A 14084-nucleotide genomic window follows, 5' to 3' on the forward strand; every position below is an offset into this window, starting at 1 on the left:
AAAGTCTTAAAACTTCATACATAAACCAGAGTGAAATCCACTAGGTTGGGCTTCCCTGGTGGCACAGCAGTTGAGAATCTGCCTGCTAATGCAGGGTACACGGGTTCGCGCCCTAGTCTGGGAGGATCTCACATGCCTCGGAGCAACTAGGCCCATGAGCCACGACTACTGAGCCTGCGCGTCTGGAGCATGTGCTCCGCAACAAGAGAGGCCATGATAGTGAGAGGCCCACGCACAGCGAGGAAGAGTGGCCCCCACTGGCCGCAACTAGAGAAAGCCCTCGCACAGAAATGAAGACCCAACACCCCCCCCCAAAAAAAAAAAAATCCATTAGGTAAATGATTTAAAGATGTCCAGAGTAGCTTATTGAGAACTGCTAGATACTCTCACCTGCATGACCAAATCATAAACAAGCTTATGCAAAACCAAGTTCTGGATAACTCACTCTTATGGCTCCCCAATAACAAGCTCAGATAAGGCAGATCAAAGCTAAGAGATAAGCAACTGCCTAAGAAACATAGGTTGCATGAAATTGCCTTGCAAAATCTTGGGTGCCAACAGTTAATCCAACTCCAGTGAAAATACGTATCATTCCAATGGTAATACACGCACAGCAGCACCTTTGAGGAAGCGCACTACCCACTGAGGAGATTTTCTTGCAGTGTGGGCATCTTGCCAGAGTGTTGAACCTCAGTTCCATCCATAAGAACATGTTTCCACAGTGCCCACTCATGATCCTTGTACCTTCTGGTTGGACTGGCAATGCAGGTTGAGCTGGCTGTTCTTCAGAAATAAGCATTACTAGGCCAAGGTTAATTATGTGTCTACAGGTGGGTCTTGGACATCCTATTGCTGGGATGTGTCCTTATAAACGAGGAGACAATTACGAGGGCATCTAACATACTTCTTCCTTGTTGGGGGACTTTTGACTGGCCTAGAATCATTGCAAACCATGCACCTAACCACATGCTGGTGAAGCTTGCCATCCAAATTGATGAGAGATTGGCACACATGGCACTTTATTACTGGAATACCACTGGTGTCTGGGCTGGCGATGGCTGTGTATGGAGGTGGGAGTTCTGCTCTGGGGCTGCTTTCTTGTAAGTATGGTGGGGACATGGGAGTGACATTTCTTGAATGGGATGCGGAGAGCAGAGGCAAACGTTCGTCCGCCCCATCGGCAGTCGTGACTGCAGCAGTGATGGCGGGGCTGGCAGGGAGAGGCTGCCTTAATTCAGCTTCATCTTAAATTCAGTTTCATATTTATTATTAGATTTGAAATTGAGAGGTTTTAAAATCATGCCTTATTTTCAGTGTAGGAGATGTTGATCTGAAGAATGGAATTTGAAACTTGGTTCTGTTAATTAATTACATGAATTGAATGCTCAAAGCTTTATCTTTATGTCTAGTAAAGTAATAATAAGAATACCAATCTTACTGGTTTTTAAGGCGTTTCAATGAGATAGTAGATGTTAAATTCTAATGGTGTTGTTTGCTTGGCAAATGGTAGGGAGCTTTTTAAAAAACCTTCTTCACTATTTAGTACAACCATAACCTTATTAGGAGACTAGTGTAGGTAGGTGGTCTATTAACTTTATGAGGGGGTAGAAGGCTCACAAAACATATTTTGTTAATATTTCAGAATATGGATAATTCAGAAGCTTCAAACATTGCACTGTGGCATGAAATGACCTTCACAGGTCATTTAGTAAATAGTACTTGAAGTATGCTTGGGTTGCAAGGAATGAAATGGGTGACATTAGTTTAGCACAACATATCCTGTGGAATCGGCGTGTAACTTTTATTTTCTCCTTTAGCTTTGAGTGAAGAATGCAATTTCAGTTGAGCACAGAGTTGGAGATTCAGACAACTAGGGTTTTGTTACCAGCTCCATCAATGCCATACAGTGTGCCATTAGGGAACAATTACTTTTCTGAACATTAGAATTCTCTTCTTTAAAATGGAAACGAATTTGGTGGCTTGGAAAATAATGTTGGATTTGGCAAATATACGTACATTCAATATTCTAGAACACCTTTGACTTAATGAGACAATGAAATTCATACTGTGTTTATAATGCCAAGGAATAGCAAATAGGTGTAGTTGTAAATAGTGATGATGATGGTGTTGGTGATGATAGTAATAAAAAATAAACAACTACGTAGGAAGTTACATCAGCCAGTGTAGCCATATTGATGTAGCATGATGTGCTATGTTGTGAATGTGGAAGGGCAAAATCACCTGTGCCCTTTAAGAGCACCGCCAGCCAAATTAGCCCTCTCCAGTGTGATCTGAACTGGCATCACTATACAAGAACACCGACCTGAGTGCTCACATTTGATCTTGGTGATTGCGTGCCCTATCATTCAGTATTTGTATGATTGTGTAAGCACAGGTGTATGTTAGCATATTAGTAGTTCTCCAAACTGTGGATCAAGGGGTTGTATATAAAACAAAGCAGGAAGAGTCGGTTGACATAAGACAAGGAGAGGAACTATTTTCATCAACAAAGCGATTCTAAACCGGTCTTCAAACCCATCAGGAGATTCTGTTAAGAACTAAGAATCAGGAAGACAGCCAGAAGGTGAGTAAGGTGGATAGTCAGACGCAATAGGGAGCAGATTAACTGTTGTCTGATGTTCCTGTGGATGTACTAGGGTGAGAAAGATATGAATGTGAAGACAAGTACAATTAACCTCGAACTGGGAAAGAGACTCTTCAAAGTCTTTAACTGAAAGGGAAAGGGCTTTTAATTAGGTCCATGGTGACTCGCTGTTGTGTAGGACTAATCAGGGTGAGGCTGGATCTAGTTTTAACATCCTGAGCAGAAAGGAACACAGCATTGGCCACCGGAAAATGTCAGTGAATGACAAGTATGGTCACATTTCTGATTTTTAATGTCTTTGGTTTATTCATGTATCCTATAAACAGGGATTTACATGATTTTAACCCATTAGGTAGAGCCATATTTAAGAACATGTATTTATTATTAAATAAATCTGGAAGATGTAAATGAGCAAAAATATCAAAGAGCAATTTGGAGAGAAAAAACAATGAGATAGCACAAATTAAATGCAATAAATCTCAAGTCAGAAAAGAGAATAATAAAACAAAAGCTTTGAAAGATTCCTGCTATGCACAGAAAGGAAATTTTGTTAGTTTGTTTTGTAAATAATGGTAAATATAATTGGATAGACTTTTTTGTTTTTGCTGTTCGTAAGGATGATTTACTGGAAGCATAGTTCACAAAAGAATCTCACAAAATTCAGACAATTTAAATTGAATATAAAAATAATTCACTTTGCAATTATCTGTTGAGTAACCACTATGTACCTGTCATTATTCTAGGCACTGGAGTAACAAATAGAACATAAACATCAACTCCATCCTTATGGGCCTTATAGTAGTGAGAGAGAGACAACGATAAATGAAATATTTTGACTGTAAATAAATTTAAGAATCAATAAAATAACAAACGAGTAAGAGCAGAAAGGAAATCTGCAAACCTAGAACTAGTGAAGAAAAACAAAGAATTTCTGTGTTAAATTTTTTAATAAATTAGCCATCCAGGAAAAGGTTAATGGATTTAGTCATTCATATTTTTACCAATTAACTACGAAGAGGAATTCTGGAAAGATAGCAGCATGCTCCCTCATTCCTGAATCCTCCTCCTTTCCAACTTAAAACCACTCTCAAATGAAATCCCCCAAGTGTCCCCTGAATGTTCCAAGGGAGAAAGCAAGCACCAGAGTCCATTATCCTAGGTGCTCAGGGAGAGCCAAGAAACCAAATATTCCTAATTAACATTGACCTTATTGTTATTTTTTTTACTTACAAACACCCATCAGTGAAGAATACAGTGGCCAGTAGTACAGTTCGGTACCACTACCTTGATTTGTGCTAAGGTACCAGCAGTTTTACCCATAGTCACTTCTGTACCATCATTGCAAAAGTCAACACATTTCTTCCATGGGGCCCAAAAAGTGACGTAATTAAAAAATATTCCTCAATATTTTGAATATTTCAGTGCCAGTTGTGCTTGTTGCCAAAAATTCACGTAAAACAAGCTCTTCCCGGTTGCTTATTTAGTATCCATAACAGATGAATACAAGCAAATGAGCAAGTCCAGCCATGTCTGTAGATTCATCCATTTGTAAGGAAAAAGTACAGTTGTGCAGATGAGATATTCTCTCATCTCCATGTTTTCAAGGAAAATCTTAATTTGACAAGATACTCTAATACCGCAGATTGGCACTGATGTGAATGCCTTTATTTTTCATCAGCAAGCATTGAGCAACGTCAGTGGTCCAAAGTTTTATTAAACCCTAGCTATTGTGTGTTCTTCTCTAGCCAATGGAATATGATAACATTCCCTGTAAGATATTTCAGTGGCTTCTGCAAGTCTAGTTTGAAAAACTGTAAGAAATAGTTTTGTCTGCTAAAGACTTCAGCCCAACTATGTTTTAAGTATTTATTTTTTAAACTTTTGAATGCTTGGTCTCAAAATAACATTGCAACTTAACTGGCACTACAAAACTGTTTTAAAATATTCTGTTTCGAAAGACACAATAAAAAATTATTAGCATTTAGAAGGTGAGGAAAGTAGCATTTTGTCAAAGTTTTGTTTCTTGGTTACAGTTTCACCGGGTTCCTTAGAGAAGATTTCTCTCTTCCACTAGTCAAATAACCCTCTAATATGAGAGTTTAATTTTTCTCAGCAGTTTTAGTTGTAGATGGTGCATCTGTGGGTTGAGAAAATGAGTCTTCTTTTGTTAAGCCAATAATCATTCCTCAAATATATATTTCCTCTATTTGAAAATAAATGATTATATTCTAAAATAGTAATATTATTACTAAAAATATTATCTTTAGATAATTAAAAAATTAGAACTTTTTAAAAATTTAAACAAATCTAGACAACTTCTACTTCTTTTTGTGTTTCCATGTAGCTAAAAGGAGAATTTCAGAATTTCAGAGTAAGATTTATTGGATGATAATGAGTTTACAAAGATTAAAAGAAGTATAATCAAGACTTCCCTGGCAGTCCAGTGGTTAAGATTCTGCGCTTCCACTGCAGGGGGCGCAGTTTCCATCCCTGGTCAGGGAACTAAGATCCCGCATGCCTCGTGGTGCAGCACGAAACAAAACTATATCCATGTTATGACTTCCATAAAAAGAAGTATAATCAGTGATAGTAATAGAATAGTGTAAGTACTAATTAAAAATTAAGTTAATTTATGAGAATTCAAAATATTTATATGCTATAGATTTCAGAAAACATAGGAATATTCCACACAAGCACATATTCCATTAGCAGTAAAAACACATGTCCTGCATAACATGTAGTTTCTGGAAAGATGTACTGCACACTTATTCATGAGTGAAAGTAAAAGGGCAAAAATATCTCCATATTATATAGCATGGAAGTAGTTTGGCTTAGCAGAACCCTTGAAATTGTCTTGGGAACTTCTAGGGGTCCTTCAACCACACTTTGAGAACAATTGTCTTACTGGAAAAAAGGGAGTGGCTCATGAGTACATTAAGCTGAATTATAGAACAATACAAAAAAGTTACAATTTTCACATTTTCTCTTTGATTAAAAATTTAAAATTCAAATTACATTTATATTAATAAATTCAAAGAAATACTCTTCCAAGGAAAATTTTAATCCACGTATCTCTATTTCTATATACATTAGTATGTCTGTGTGTCTGATTTATAAGAAAATTCTGATTGTTTAATATAAGAGTTGACTTTAACCATAATAAGAACATAACTTTACTTTCTTTGCAAAGAAGAGTAAATGACAACTTTATGAAAATGATTTCATTACGTGAAATTTATGTCTGCTATGGACGGGAATTCTAAAATATTTTCTTAGGCAGCATCAATAGCTCTGCAAGCACCACATGCTAAGAACATTAATCCCTCAATTCAAAAAATTATTTCTTTAGGACATACAAATACAAATGTGTCAAGGTAATAGAGTCAGAATTTTTAAAATGGCACTTTTAGGTGCAATGATAATGGTCACTGAATTGTCAAGTTGTGAATGCTGTGGTCTGGAAGGAACCTTAATGGTTATCTAGTTCAATTACCCATCAAATGCTTAATATACAGCTTCCCTGACAAGTTCAGTCTCTGCTTAAATGCCTCTAAATTAATATAGAAAAAGTACAATTCTTTAGTCTGTCATTTTTATGTGGCACCTTTGCTGGAAGTCCTCCTTTCTATAGAACAGACATTGGGTTTTTTATGCCCACTTTCCTACTAGTTTGATCCTTGAGACTGAGAAGACATTCTGATTGAGTCATTAACTATTTATGCAATCTTTGAAAGTCACGTAAGTGATCTAACTCCAGTCTTTCATAGGAAATGCTTGCATTTCCTAAGGTTTCTTTAGGTTGTTTCTGCTCTCGAAATGGACAGTTTTTTCTCTCCACACACATGAATCCATAGCATGTGTGATCTTTCGTGATCTTCTAATCTTTGGAATCCCAATTGCCTTTTCTCAAACTTGTTAAAAATTCTACCTACTCTTTTTTGTGAGTTATTTGAGAACAGCAAAAATGGTGCTAAGCTGTGAATACTCTACATACCAGCAATTAAAACAACACCTGGTTTAAATTAAATATTAACATTATGGGAAAATGAATAAAGGGAAGTAATAAGTAGCATTTGCAACAGTTCAGTTAGGCAAAAGCACACACACATTTATTGCTATATTAAATAATAGAATTCGGGGCATTTGTGTCTTTAGTATGGTAGAAAAGGTCACAACAGATTGATGCTTCATCAGATAACAACCATATACTCTAGAGAAAACACATATACATACACATGCACACAGACATACCAACACGCAGTCTTACTTAATGACTCTTGGAAAGTGAATAAGAGCAGACATATATTAGAGGTGAGTTGAAATTTGGAAGAAAGGGCTGTCATGGCCTGAGCTTCCTATTTTGATGACCTGAGCTTGAGGCTAGCCAGAGCGTCAGGTACAAAGTAGTGAAGGGCAGCTAAAGAAGCAGAGGACAGAGAACAGGACAACCGTGGCCTCTAGAGTGTGGGGAAGAAGTCCCGAAGAGGAAAAAGCCAAAGAAGAGGAATTCTAAATTGTATTTACACTCTACCCAAATCTCTGATTGACCCTGGGACCAAGCATACATGGAGCAAAATCAAGGTTAGCTGCTCCTAAGGATAGAAGGACAGAACTGAGATCTGCAATACCACCCACTGCAGGTGAAACAGAATTTGCAGTTGGGGTCTAATCAATTTAACTGTTTACTAAGAACATTTGAAGAATAAGGGTCAAAAACACACCAAATTTGGTGAAAGGCTTAATTTTACATCTTCAAGAAGTTTAGTGAACCGCAAGTAGAATAAGTAGAAGTGAAATGCCTAGCCACATCTAAATGAATCTGCTTGTAAATCAAAGAGAAAAAGAGAACACTGAAGCGGTTAGGAAAAGAAATGATTTGAAAGATTGTAGTTTTCACACCAGCTACAATGAAGATCACAAGACCATGGATCAACTCTCTGAAGTATGGAAAGGAAAAAAAATTGTTAAGCCAAAATTCTACAGTAAAAATATGCTTTAAGAAAGAAGGTGAAATAAAGGCATCTTGGGTTAAAAAAAGCAAACAAAACCAAAAAATTATAGCAACAAAAAATTGTCAGCAGATCTGCACTTCAAGAAAGGCAGTTCTTCAAGCTGAAAGGAAGTGATACCAGAAATAAACTCACACACTAATGGTCAATTAATCTACAACAAAGAAGGCAAGAATATACAATGGAGAAAAGACAGTCTCTTCAATAAGTGGTGCTGGGAAATCTATATAACTACATGTAAAACAATAAAATTAGAACATTATCACCATATCCAGAAACAAACTGAAAATGGATTAGACCTAAATGTAGGACATGAAACCACAAAACTCTTAGAAGAAAACATAGGCAGAACACTTTTGGACATAAATCATAGCAATATGTTTTTTGTCTCCTAAAGCAAAGGAAATAAAAGCAAAACCAAACAAATGGGGCCAAATTAAATTTAAAACTTTTGCACAGAAAGAAAACCTTCAACAAAATGAAAAGATGACCTATTGATTGGGAGAAAATACTTGCAAATGATATGACCAATAAGGGGTTCATATACAAAATATATAAATGGCTCATAAAATTCAATATCAAAAAAACAAACAACCCGACTAAAAGATGGGCAGAAGACCTGAAATGACCTTTTTCCAAAGAAGACATACAGATGACCAACAAGCACATGAAAAGATACTGAACATCATTAATCATCAAGGGAATGCAAATCAAAACCGCAATAAGCTATCACTGCATACCTGTCAGAAGAGCTATCATCAAAAAGACCACATATAACAGATGCTGGAGAGGATGTGGAGAAAAGGGAACCCTTGTACACTGTTGGTGGAAATGTAAATTGGTGCAGTTACTATGAAAAACAGTATGGAGGTTCCTCAAATAACTAAAAATAGACCTATCATATGACCCAGTAATTCCACTTTTGGGCATATATCCAGAAAATATTAAAACACTAATTTAAAAAGATATATGCACCCTAGTGTCCAAAGCAGCATTATTTACAATAGCCAAGATACAGAAACAATCTAAGTGTCCATCAACAGACAAATGGATAAAGATGACTTGGTGTATATATATATATATACACACACATGCATACACACACACAATGGAATACTATTCAGCCATAAAAAGTAATAAAATTTTGCCATTGCACTAATGGAGATGGACTAGAGGTTATTATGCTTAGTGAAGTAAGTCAGAGACAGATAAATACAGCTTGTTATTACTTATATGTAGAATCTAAAAAATAAACAAATGAATATAGCAAAACAGAAACAGACTCACAGATACAGAGAATAAGCTAGTGGTTACCAGTGAAGAGAGTGAATGGGGGAGGGGCAAGATAGGGGTAGGGGATTAAGAGGTGCAAAATACTATGTATAAAATAAGCTACAAGGATGTATAGTACAGCACAGGGATCATAGCTTTAAATGGAGTATATAAAATACTATGTATAAAATAAGCTACAAGGATGTATAGTACAGCACAGGGATCATAGCTTTAAATGGAGTATATAAAATACTATGTATAAAATAAGCTACAAGGATGTATAGTACAGCACAGGGATCATAGCTTTAAATGGAGTATATAAAAATTTTGAATCACTGTGTTGTATAAGTAAAACAAATATACTATTGTAAGCTAACTATTCTTCAATTAAAAAGAGAAAAATGACATTAGTGTAAAAACTGGTTAAATGCAAATAAAGCCTCCAGGTTAGTTATCATCATTTTCCCAGTCTTATCATCTTAGTTTTGATAATTGTATGAATATAAAAAATGTTAAAATTAAGGGAGGCTCTGTGAAGGTCTTTGGGAACCCTCAATACTACTTGGAAAACTTTTCTGACTGTCTAATATTATCACAAAATAAAAAGTTAAATAATAAACTTCTAAAGAAAAGAGAAAATCTTTGCAATTTGGGGGAGCAAAAAGTATAAACCAGACAAAAACACATTAAATTTAGCTTTATTATTACATCCTGTTTTTCTCTTCAAAAGACATGGTTAAGAAAATAAACCACGCCAAAGATTGGGGAAAATATTTGCAATATGTGTATCTGCCAAAAGACTTGTAACCAAAATACATAAATAACTTTTACAACTCAACAGTGAAAACAGAAACAAACTTCTAAATATAAAAATAACTTCATTGACGCCTCACAGAAGAAGATAAAGTAATGGTCCTAAGGGCATGATAAGATGCTTAACATTAGTCATCCGGAAAATCCAGATAAAAATGAGACAGAGGGCTTCCCTGGTGCCGCAGCGGTTGAGAGTCCGCCTGCCGATGCAGGGAACATGGGTTCGTGCCCCGGTCCAGGAAGATCCCACATGCCGCGGAGCGGCTAGGCCCGTGAGCCATGGCTGCTGAGCCTGCGCGTCTGGAGCCTGTGCTCCGCAACGGGAGAGGCCACGACAGTGAGAGGCCCGCGTACCACAAAAAAAAAAAAAAAAAAAGAGAGAGACAGAGCTACATGCACAAATAGAACGGATGAAATTAAAAAGACTAACCATACTAAGTGTTGGTGACAATGTGGAATATAAAATTACTCATGATGGAAATATAAAATTACATAACCAGCTTGGAAAACAAATTTGTACTTTTTAAAAATTTTAAATATACAACTAACAGAGGACCCATCCATTCCACTCTTAAGTACTTACCCAGGAGAAACACACAAAGACTTGTATATGCATGTCCATAGCAGTTTTATTTAAAATAGCTCCAAACTAGAAATAACCCAACTGTCCATCAGCAGATATGTGGTTAGAAAAATAAAACAAAACAATAAGAATGAAGAAATTACTGGTGCATTCAATCACATGGTTAAGTCTCAACATCATTATGCCGAGTGAACAAAGCCAGACGTAAAAGAGTACTTACTACGTAATTCCATTTCCATAAATACAAACTCCTTCATACGGACAGAAAACAGAGCAGTGGTTGGCTGAGTTGAAGGTAGAGAAAGGGCTTGACTACAAAGGGGCACCAGGAGTCTTTTGGGGGTCATGGAAATATTCTGCTTTTTTAGTGTATTGGTGGTTTCATGGACGTGTGCATCTGTCAGCATTCATTTAATGGTACACTTCATATGTATGCAGTTTACCATTCCTAAAACATACTTCAAAAAATTTGATAAAAATAAAATGAAATAATTTACAATTTGGAGACACCTCAGAGCTCATTTAGTAGCCTTCCGTGAGAAGAGGATCATAGTTTAGAATCTAGATTTTTTTTGCTTCCCAGCCTGTGCCGTATTAACTACATAAATATGTATATGTATACCTATATAAGTGAAAATTCAGAATACTCTAGGACATAAGACTTTGAATCTTCTTGTTTAAATTCTGAAAGCAACTTATTTTCAAATATGTACCTGTGGACTACTTTGTCTTTCTTGCTAAAAGGGGAGAGGGAAGGCCACTGGGTTCTCAGAACATACTAGTTTGCCTGGCTTTGCCAGAAATGATAGGAATTCCTATTAGGATACATTTCCAAGCCCCGGAAATGTTTTCAATAAACCATGAGGAGTTTTGGCTCAACCTCCTGTTCAGTTCACGCTTCTTGGGCTTCACAGAACACTCAATCTGCAACATGTGCTAGAGAACTGGGTGAGGCTATGATGGAAAACTTCTGCTATCATCTGCTACTTTGCTTTTTCTTTCATTCAGTTCTCCATTTCCACCTGCATGGGAAAGGAAACCTCAGACTCGCAGCAGAATGGGAGGTAAGGGCTAACCCTTCCCAGGTCTTGGAACTAGCCCTCAGGGATCTCTCTTACCCAACACATCTGAGCTAGTCCCAGAATCTTCATCTTGTCATTTGCAAAACTCAGTGCAACAGAAGTGTTTGAACATTTTTTTACATGGCACACTCCAGCATTTATCTGGAACACAAAAAAGTTCAGTTCAGTTCAAACATGTGACTGGAGCTGGGGAATATATAGAGGGTTTCTAAGCACTTGGTGGGATCAGAATCTTGTAGAGGATACAGATGCAGTAGTTGACCATTTTATACCCTATGCACAGAGATATATGTTGGATATTTATGGAGGCTATTCTTTTTTCTCTGAAATGAAACCCAGATGGAATAAAACACAACAGAGAAATTTTGACAAAAAAAGGTTTAAATTTTATCTTAAAAAATTAGAAAAGGGCAAAGTCCAAGTAGGAACTTTTTTGCTTGTAATTTCCTTATTGTGAAGCAAATGTTTGGATAACCTTAAAACCAATCTTACTACTTTGTCCTTCGTTGACAATGATATCAGGCTGTTTTATTCAATAGAATGGTGGAATGGGTCACCTCTGAAATCCAACTCTTGGAAACGGCTCTACATTTATAGCCCTAGATGCTGCCAGCCTTCCATTCAGGTCTCTGGGACTCTAACAAGAAGGGTTGGTTCCTCTAACAATTCTTTCTATCTTCTTACATGTGGCTGTATCTGTTCTCAAACTTTTGGCTCTTCCCACCAGGTCTTTACAAAGATGCAGATGTTTCTTAAAAGTGGCAAGAAGATCAAAGGGACTTTTTGTGCCTGATGTGCTAGAATGGCTCGGAGTTCTGTTAAATCAGATTTGGACATATTAAATAAAACCAGTAACTAGTGGTTTGCAAAGGTTGCTGGTGAAAGAATGGAGCTTCATAGGTCAACATTGCAGCACACAAAAATATGCCAGGTTTAATTGTCTTTTTCTTTTTAATTGTATCTGGAGATAGAAAATCAACAAAATGGATGCCGCTATACATTACAGCTGATTTGTTTTAGAGTATTAGTGCTTCTGCAATTAATTAGCCCATGTCTATGGACTATCGCTTGCTTCTTTTTTTATTCTAAATATGACCAAAGAGTGTAGTTACCAAATGTAATGATGGCTCAAAGCAGAATTTAATATACAAACATAAAATGAGCATTGGCTTCATGCAAAGCACTGAATAGGAACTGAGGAAACAAATAGAAGCTTTTCCTACCCACACAGAGGACACACGCTAAAGGGAAGAATAAAACAGTCATGTAACTGCAATATACATAAGTCCCATAAAATTGTACAAAACGTTTATGGACTCGGAAGAGAAAGAGCTCAAATCCAGTTGATACACATTTTATCTTGGATGTACTTAAATTACTTCTGAAGCTATCTTTCCTTTACATCCTGGGGTACCTGCTTTGATTCTCAGACTTGCTGTCAAGTGATTAGTAATCCTGATAAGGTTTTTTGTTTGTTTGTTTTAATTAGTTAATTTATTATTTTTGGCTGCATTGGGTCTTAGTTGCGGTACATGTGATCTTCGTTGAGGCACACGGGATCTTTTGTTGCAGCGTGCAGGCTTCTTTCTAGTTGTAGCATGTGGGTTTTCTCTCTCTAATTGTGGTGTGCAGGCTCCAGGGCGCATGGGCTCTATAGTTTGCGGCACCCAGGCTCTCTAGTTTAGCACGCGGCCTCAGTAGTTGTGGTGTACGGGCTTAGTTGCCCCGTGGTCTGTGGGATCTTAGTTCCCTGATCAGGGATCAAACCTGCATCCCCTGCATTGGAAGGCGGATTCTTTACCATTGGACCACCAGGGAAGTCCCCCTGATAAGGTTTTAAATGATAGGGTGTTTTGCAGATATGACCTGTCTCAAGTATGTTTGCATTTTAAAGCTATACAAATCCACAGGAATGAAACTATTGATATAATAACAGGCAGAAGGATTGATTTATTTGCTGTAGGTCCTTGACTGACCTCTTAACATCTTTCAGTTAAACCATTACATTTAAAGATAACCATGGTATATCTTTGATTTAGGTAAGCTCTCTGGATGTGTTCTACAGTTCTCTATTTTATTTTTTTAATAAATGTATTTATTTAATTTTCGGCTGCGTTGGGTCTTCATTGCTGCTCGTAGGCTTTCTCTAGTTGTGGCTAGCGGAGGCTACTCTTACTTGCAGTGCGCAGGCTTCTCATTGCAGTGGCTTTTCTTGTTGTGGAGCACGGACTCTAAGCGTGTGGGCTTCAGTAGCTGTTGCATGCGGGCTCAGTAGTTGCGGCTTTAGAGCGCAGGCTCAGTAGTTGTGGTGCACGAGCTTAGTTGCTCCGTGGCATGTGGGATCTTCCTGGTCCAGGGCTCGAACCCGTGTCCCCTGCATTGGCAGGTGGATTCTTAACCACTGCGCCACCAGGGAAGTCCTAGTTCTCTATTTTAAAAGCTCTACAATATTTGTTTCTACTGTGATATTAAACATTTCTCTCTGAAATTGGCATTATTCTTTGCAATTGAGCTATAATTTTCTTATAATTGAGACACACTGAATTTTTAATTTAAGTGTAAAGGAGGAACAGAAAGGGGCCTGATCCCAATAGATGATACTTCTGTGCTGAGCTTTGATAAGAGCTCGCCTAAGAGGCATCTAGTAAGCAGACTGGATGGTCATTCCAATGTGAATGAAAAGGAAACTGAATTTTAAAATATCAGAAAAATGCACATAA

General features: G+C 37.2%; 1 pseudogene; it reads right to left on the minus strand.

The window, feature by feature from the left end:
- Positions 1 to 415: 415 nt before the first annotated feature.
- LOC112407959 (type 2 phosphatidylinositol 4,5-bisphosphate 4-phosphatase-like) overlaps positions 416 to 14084 on the minus strand; it is a 34622-nt pseudogene continuing 20953 nt past the window's right edge.

Source organism: Neophocaena asiaeorientalis, unplaced genomic scaffold, assembly GCF_003031525.2.
Source record: "Neophocaena asiaeorientalis asiaeorientalis breed wild unplaced genomic scaffold, Neophocaena_asiaeorientalis_V1.1 scaffold253, whole genome shotgun sequence".
Lineage (NCBI taxonomy): Eukaryota > Metazoa > Chordata > Mammalia > Artiodactyla > Phocoenidae > Neophocaena > Neophocaena asiaeorientalis.